We start from the raw sequence: 8,138 nt of genomic DNA on the forward strand, positions 1-8,138 counted from the left end.
GAGCAAACGTCTAGCAAACCTACAATAGTATTGGAATTTACCACCTGCAGTATTTAGGGTTATAGAATATTGAAGCTCATTATTTGAAAACAACGTTTTAGAGTCGTGACATTTACTCAGCTAGTAATTACATTTTCTGCCAGCTATTTTCAATAACGGGTTTTTTTTGCATCCTTTCGCTACTTTAATTGTCAATCCAGAATGGAAGCCTCTGTGTTTGTACTGTTAATTGATAGTGATATTACACCTCATTAGGACATAGGCCTATCTATTGCAAAACAAGTTTAACTCAATTCGAAGAGAATAATTATTAAATTACAAGTTGAAACTCGTTACAATATTTTTATTCGTATTTCTCCTGGAAAAAGAGAAATTGTGATGGAAAAATTCGGGCTCATACGGGTCATTCCCCCGTTGGAAGTGGAATTGATTTTCAAGGAAGAGGACACTATAGGGGAGAGTGGGGGTAATCCCGAACACCTTTTCATTTAAGCCTATACTATATATACTACACATTGAAACAACGTAAGATAGAATAAACCGTACCAATATCAAGAGTGGGTAATACTTTAATTATAAGCACGTTCTCATTAACTAAACCTTCATAAATTAGTTAGAAGATATGATGAAACAAAGAAAATGGCGTCGTTCGGGATTACCCCGAGATCTGGGGGTAATCCCGAACGGTACTGGAAAGCCCATTGAAGAATCAATTTGGAGTATTAAACAAAATTGAATTTTTGATTATACCTTTAAATTTATTTCTAGAACCTCGGTGAAAGATTAGTTCATATCCAGCTCTCTTGATACATATAGCTCTGTAGATCAATGCAGACAAAATATCGCACTCATGACGGCCGTCCGCGATTACCCCGCACACGGCATCATTACTGTTTTTATTACACGATATGGTCACGTCATATCTTTAAGCAATCGTCTTAATCTCTTATTAATTGTACAATCCACCCTCTTCATCACTACAATATTTCCTACGCATCCGAAAACCGATGATCATAAGTCAAAAGTGTATAATTTTGTTTTTAATATTTTGTGAGAAGAGCCCCAACCTCGCAGAGTAGTGTGAAAGCGTCACATACTGCAGTTACTGTCCGTTTTCCTATACACAATACACAGTGCTCTCACAATTGACGCGTGACCTTACAAAAAGTGTGTGTTAGAAGTAATAGGCAATTGCCTAGTTAACGTCAATAACCGGCCAATATTTAAAGTATTCTCTGAAATTCTAGAAAATATAGTTTTGTAACATGTCCTAATTTTTTAACTAATTTAGGTGTTTGGAAATAGTCGCACTTTGGTGTTTTAGTGTATATGTTATAGGTAATAGGACATTGCCTATTTAATGTCACTGTGTGAAAAATAACCGGCCAATATTTAAAGTATTCTCTGAAATTCTAGAAAATATAGTTTTGTAACATGTCCTAAATGTTTAGCTAATTTAGGTGGAAATAGTCGCACTTTTGTGTTTTAGGAAGGATAATAATTATGTAAACGACAGATAAAGCCCAAAAATATGAAGAAATTATTTTCAAACCGTGTTAAGTCTGCAACCATGCTTCTCATTTTCAAGAATGCTGGTTAACAATAAGCAGACCATTGTCTCATTTCGTAAACAAAAGCCCACACATTATTGTATACCTCGCGTTTGTTTAATAATCATTCACCCAACTGAAACTATAATACCAGCTCATTGCTCATTGCACAGGTAAAACAGACACATGTGTTGTGAGGATTTAACCAGAGAAGATCTGATTTAATCAGTTGAGCTGTTTTCAATGAGTGTTATCTTGGTTTAATAGCTTTTAATGAGGTTTAAGTCCTGCAAAGGTCGTGGTGAATTCTACTGTAGACATGACTGCATCATGACCTTTCTCAGGTTAGCTACAACAGCACCGTTCGGGATTACCCGCCGTTCCCCTATGTTCACGAGTAGTACATAACACATGAGCCTAGAGCTCTTTTCATGTTCGTTTATGTATAAAATTAATGCGCGACCTTCAATGGACAACAAAAGGTTAGCTCCCGGCCCATTTTTTATTTGCATAATAAATACAATATTGATCACGCTCAAATTTTAAGCTCAAAATATTTTTAGCCCAAATATTTCTAATGATGTTGATGTACATATTAATTATAATATCACAATTTACTAATATATAATAAAGAAGCGGCCTAATTTTATCCATATGTTTAAAAAGATTAAATTTGTAATACTTGATTCAGAGTTTTTATCTGATAACAACAACGGTATACGTTCTGTGCATTGAGAGTGTTTACAGCCCATTCTCTCAAAGCGGGCACATTTCATTTCATAACGTCACACTTTTTTCTAGGTCTAATCTGTTTGGTTCGAAGGAACTCACCGCTTACAGTTGGTTTTTGCGGAATATCAATTTTAAACGTTTTATTTTCTCAAAAAAGGAGTCATTTTCATTGTCCTCATATTATATACCTCTAACTCCAAGATGCCGTCCAAAACCTGTCACGTCCTTCATATAATACAGTATTTTGATCATAACTTTCTTTTTTTAAGATCATGACCCAATTAGTGTCATTGAAAATATAACTACATTACACATATGTAATTTACCGGATCTGTTTATGTCGGTGTATCTGTCCGCTGTCCGGCACTTGATTCGGAAAACTAGTGGTCGCACGTTCCTCAAACTTGGTGGGTGGGTGCATCTTCGCGAGACCGAACAAGTTTGTATTGGTTACTGGGTCAAGGACACCCGAGGTTATCCAGGTGTCATCTGATGTCAAATTAGTAAAAACTGCCATATGGGCATTCTGTGCTGCTTCTTCAGTGCCTGCTGCATTGTCAGTGGCTGGTACTTTATATGGACATTTTGTGCTGCTTATTCAACGGCTGCTGCATTTTTGGAGGTCATTTTCAAAGTAGTAAAAAATACTGTCGTATGGGCATGAAACTTCGTGGGTACAGTCAACATTTAGAGCCCAATTTTGGGAAGATCATTCCGGGGACACCAGCGGTCATCTGAGGTTAAATTCGTATAAACTGTCGTATGGGCATGAAACTTGGTGGTTACAGCCACCATTTATCTGCTTTATACATATAGCGTTTTGATCAGTTTGTCAACACACAGGAAATCGCGACAGCCGAAAACTGCCAAATACGGTTGACCGCCTGGTATATTTAACTTTGTATTAAATACACAATTTTATACGTTTTCATTTTATTACATAATTAAAAAAATGAAAAAGAAACTTGCAATTATATATCTTGTATCAAAGTAGCGTAATACGGTGTCAAAGTTTGAAAATGTGTTTGTCATAAAATACGCAAAAAGTGACTGCCCAATTTTAGCTAAAACAATAGCCTACTTGGAATGTAACGGTCGATGGATAGCCACGGTCATTATGATGATGTGTGTGGTTTTATGTTGCACATTTACTGGTCAGCCTTTATATATTTGTAAACTATTGTGGCGATAACCTCCATGCTGATAGCAGACTTGATGGTTACGGTCAAGTTTTACATATGATTTTGAACGATTCAACTAACAACTTGTTTTTATACAATATCACATTTTGCATGGAGATTGGAGACAATGGGTTTTTCTCTAACTCAGTAATGATATTTGGTCTAATTGCAGCTTCCTATATTTTCTTAACTGAGGTGCTAGGCAAACTTTGAAATGTTGACGATCAACCAGCAATCTTGTGCGAAAATCGTTGGGACAGATGATGTTTTATAGATCAAATTCCTGTGAATTGAACATAAGGCTGAAAATACATGATACGTTTCATAGCTCACGTTATGTACTTGCTTGCTCCCCCTCCCCCAGGGCCGGATTTACCATAGGGCCAGATGGGCCCGGGCCCAGGGCTCCCAAATTTTTGGGGCCCCCAAAACTGCCCTGTGCAGTGTGCCTCTTCCATTTTATCCGAAAACACCATGTTTTGGGCCAAAATATGGTACAAGAACTGCAAAATTCAGCTTCAATTTGGGCTAAAATAGTGTAAAATTGAATTTTTTCGCGCGCTTCGCGCACAAATATCCTAGTAGAATCTAAAATCTTGGCCACTTGAGTGCACATGCCTTCCTCACGGTGCGTTTGGGGGCCTCCAAATTTTGGCCTGGTCCAGGGCCCCCAAATAGGTAAATCCGTCCCTGCCCTCCCCTCCCCCTGGAAACAATGTCAGAGCAGATATTGAGTGCAACCACTTTTTACTATTTTTCAGCATTCAACATTAATAAGGGGAGCGGGGATGCGTAAAATAAACAAACTGTCCCAAGCATTTCGCGCGGGATTGTCTGAAAGAAGCGAGAAAATAATCTATTAATATCAATAAAATCGCCATAACTCTTGAACGCGTTGTTCGATTTTCATGATTTTTTCAGTAGTGTTAAGAAAATGGTATTATGCATTACCTAATTAGCAAAATTTGTATTTATTTTGAATACAAATATATTTAAATGTCAAAAACGCTAGAATATACGCATTTTACTGATCACCAATTATATATATGTTGCTCTTAACTTTGACCAAAATATATAAATCCCTGTACTCCACTATCGTAGGTGTCATCTGAAATGTACAAGTATTAAAAAAGTTCGAATCTCGGATAGTGTTTCGTTCATTTTTGTGTGTGTGTGTCTCCTACTTTCTTACTCCCGAACCATTTATTCCAAGCAAAAGGAAAAAAATAAGCAGTTTCTTCATTTTTTCAAAGCAATAAGCCTCTGATTTTAAGAAAATTCATTGATAACGTGAATATGCATGTATTTGTGTATAAAAAAAAAAAATTAACAAGTTAATTAAACCGTGTATAATAAAAGATGGAAAATTTATTAATCTCTTCATAACTGAAAGAATTATTAAAATCGAACAACGCGTTATGGAGATATGGTCATTTTATGATAGGCCATCTTTTGATCTATTCAGACAATCTTGAGCAAAAACCGTTGGGACAGATGATGTTTTATAGATCAAATTCCTGTGAATTGAACATAAGGCTGATCGCTGCGAGGAGAGAGGCGTGGTAGAATAAAATATGGCAAATTTATTAATTTCTTCATAACTGAAAGAATTATCAAAATCGAACAACGCGTTATGGAGATATGGTCAATTTTATGATAGGCCATCTTTTTGATCTATTCAGACAATCTTGTGCGAAAATCGTTGGGACAGATGATGTTTTATAGATCAAATTCCTGTAAATTGAACATAAGGCTGATCGCTGCGAGGCGAGAGGCGTGGTAGCATACTTTAAAGTCTTGTGAGTCGACTACTTCAGAAGGAAAGTATATAATCAATGTGTCTTTCCAACAATGACGTATGGCTCTGAAACATGGTCATTAACTAAATACTTAGAAACTAAACTACAGTCCGCTCAAACTTCAAAGAGCAATGGAACGGTAAATGTTAAACATCTCACTGCGAGACAAAGTAAGGTGCTCAACCATCAGCAGACAGATGACCGGTGTTGCAGACATTTGGAGAAAAATCAAACAATCAAAATGGAGATGGGCTGGACATGTTGCCAGAAGAAATGATAACAGATGGACAAAGAGATTGTTAGAATGGCAACCAAGAATGAGAAAAAGAAGAAGAGGTAGACAGAAGAGGAGGTGGAGAGATGATATGACATCATATATTGGTATAACATGGGCGAGAGTAGCAGTAGATGGAAAGGTATGGAGTGACCATGAGGAGGGCTAAATCCAACAGTGGATTGACATAGCCTAGATAGATAGATAGATAGATAGATAGATATAGAGTCGACTACTTAATTAGCTATTGTCTTCCTGATACATCCCCGGGGTTATGTGCACACCAATGCAATGTAAATCTAGACGTAATAAATATATTTTATTACACTTAAAGTCGAAATCTACATTTGATAAAATAAATAAACAGATTTATTAATTACTATCATTTAATAATGATAAGAAAAGGGGATCTGTCGTGCATATTTGCAAATGGCATTTCTATTGTTATGAGGCTTTTAGCGGTAAATAATACTCAATGAAATTGAAGCTTGACAATCGCTAAGTCTTATTGTTTCTTCATAGAGCGATATTAGTCTTCAGGAGAGGGCACTGTAAAATGTGTAATGAATAAACAGATCTTTTCATCATTTTTATTTAATATAAGTAAGAAAAGGGTGTCTATCGAATATTATTTAAAAAACTATTATGAGGCTTTTAGCGGTAAATGTAAGATAGCCGAAAGTTCATAATAGTGTTATGTACTAGATGCAAAATGTGGTCATAGACCACGAATCTACAATCCCGGTCATAATTGTTCGAACACTTTGACATGGGTACTTCAAATATACCCCATTTCCCCGATCAATATTGGTGTGGTTTTTTTTGGTCATGCACCCCTAGAAACATCCAGCATTGATTGGTGGAGCAGGGGGAGGGGTTTAGTAGTAGGAAATGGTTCAGACTTCGCGTCAAAGAAAGCGAAACTTTAATATGTCAAGTATAATCAGAAATACGGTCTCAAATTTTGACACATGTGTTCGAACTATTTATGTCCGGGATTGTAGCTGTGGCAAGTTGGTGTTTTGGACTATGACTTGACTTTGACCTGACCCCTGCAAAATGTTCCCCATGCATGGGGTTTGTTATCACCTTGTATACAGTGATCCATTAAAAAACTTAAAGGGGCCGGCAATGTAAAAATTTGACCCAGATGACTTCTGTCCCAGTGTGTCCTAGGTCATGAGGTCATTCAGAGCAATTTTAAGATTTGACTAGGTGACTTTCGACATCATGACCCCTGAATGAACTTTGACATGTTATCCTGATCATGGGGTTTGTTGCCACTGAGTTTGAGCTCAATTGGGGAAATAATAAGATTTGACACTTACGCAACCTTTGACCTGACTCCAGCGAAATGTTTTCCCGTCATGAGGATTGTCATGGCCAAGTTTGAGCCCAATCGGAGCAATTTCAAGATGTGACCCCTGTGGGACCTCTGACCTGACCCCCGGCAATACAAATTTCAAACAAACATATTGGGGATATCATTGTTTCTTTCAAAGTAAAAAACAACTATACAGCCACGTACTTGGAGCCACTAGATGACCTTTGATACCGTATGTATGTTGGGATGTTTATTTATTTACGTGTTTGTTTACTGAGGTGTTTATTTAATTATGTATGTATTAATTAAATTAATTAAAGGCCCGTTCAGTGCTCATCCGGACGATCGTAAAAATCATCAAAATTCAGATTTTAGTACCTTTAGTCATTGTCATAGATGTGCTAACATAGCATGTGAGTGGCTCAGCAGAAAGCCGCGTATTTAAGACAACATTTTACACGAATCTGTAATTTAGATACCGACAGTATCTAAATTAGCTACATGTATTTGAATAGGGCTTCAACTTCGTCAGTACTGCTGTTTTCTTCGTTTTTTGCCAAATTTGTCATTTCAAAAATACTAAATGACAATTTGAATGACTTATCCTTCACTTTTAAGCAATTTATAAACAATTTTAATTTTGGGTCTTTAACTAATAGAAAAAATAATTTATTAATAATTCATTTACTGGGGTGTTTATTTAATTATGTATGTATTAATTAAATTTATTTATTTATTTATTTATTAATATTAATTTATTGATAATTAATTAATTAATTTATTTATTTAAAGCCATAATGTGTGATTTGCTATGAGCGACGCCCTCAATTTTACTCGGATTTTTTACTTTTTGCATAATTATAATACCCAGTGGTATACTAAAATACCATGTAAAAGACTGAGCCTGAAGTGCTTTTATAACAGTAAAATTCAACTTTTTATGTTAAAACCGGTTCGCTGATCGAGTGCTTGCTAACATGTCCCGTGGATGTCAGCTTATGTGTACACACGTTTAGCGCGATGCTCCGTGCAGATTACATTGTAATACGATCGGCTCGAAATTAAAAGGGGGTAATGTGATCAGTGAAAACAAATATTTAAATAGAAATCTATTCTTTATGCAAATCACACATTATTGCTTTAACTGACTATTCTTTCTTTCTTTCATCACTCAAAGTGTTCCAGGCATATGCAGAAAGGAATACGTATCTGCATGTAAGCCTAATGAATATCATACTATTTATACCATGATGCACCTATTCATGCAGTCATGTCTAC

Source organism: Amphiura filiformis, chromosome 13, assembly GCF_039555335.1.
Source record: "Amphiura filiformis chromosome 13, Afil_fr2py, whole genome shotgun sequence".
Classification (NCBI taxonomy): domain Eukaryota; kingdom Metazoa; phylum Echinodermata; class Ophiuroidea; order Amphilepidida; family Amphiuridae; genus Amphiura; species Amphiura filiformis.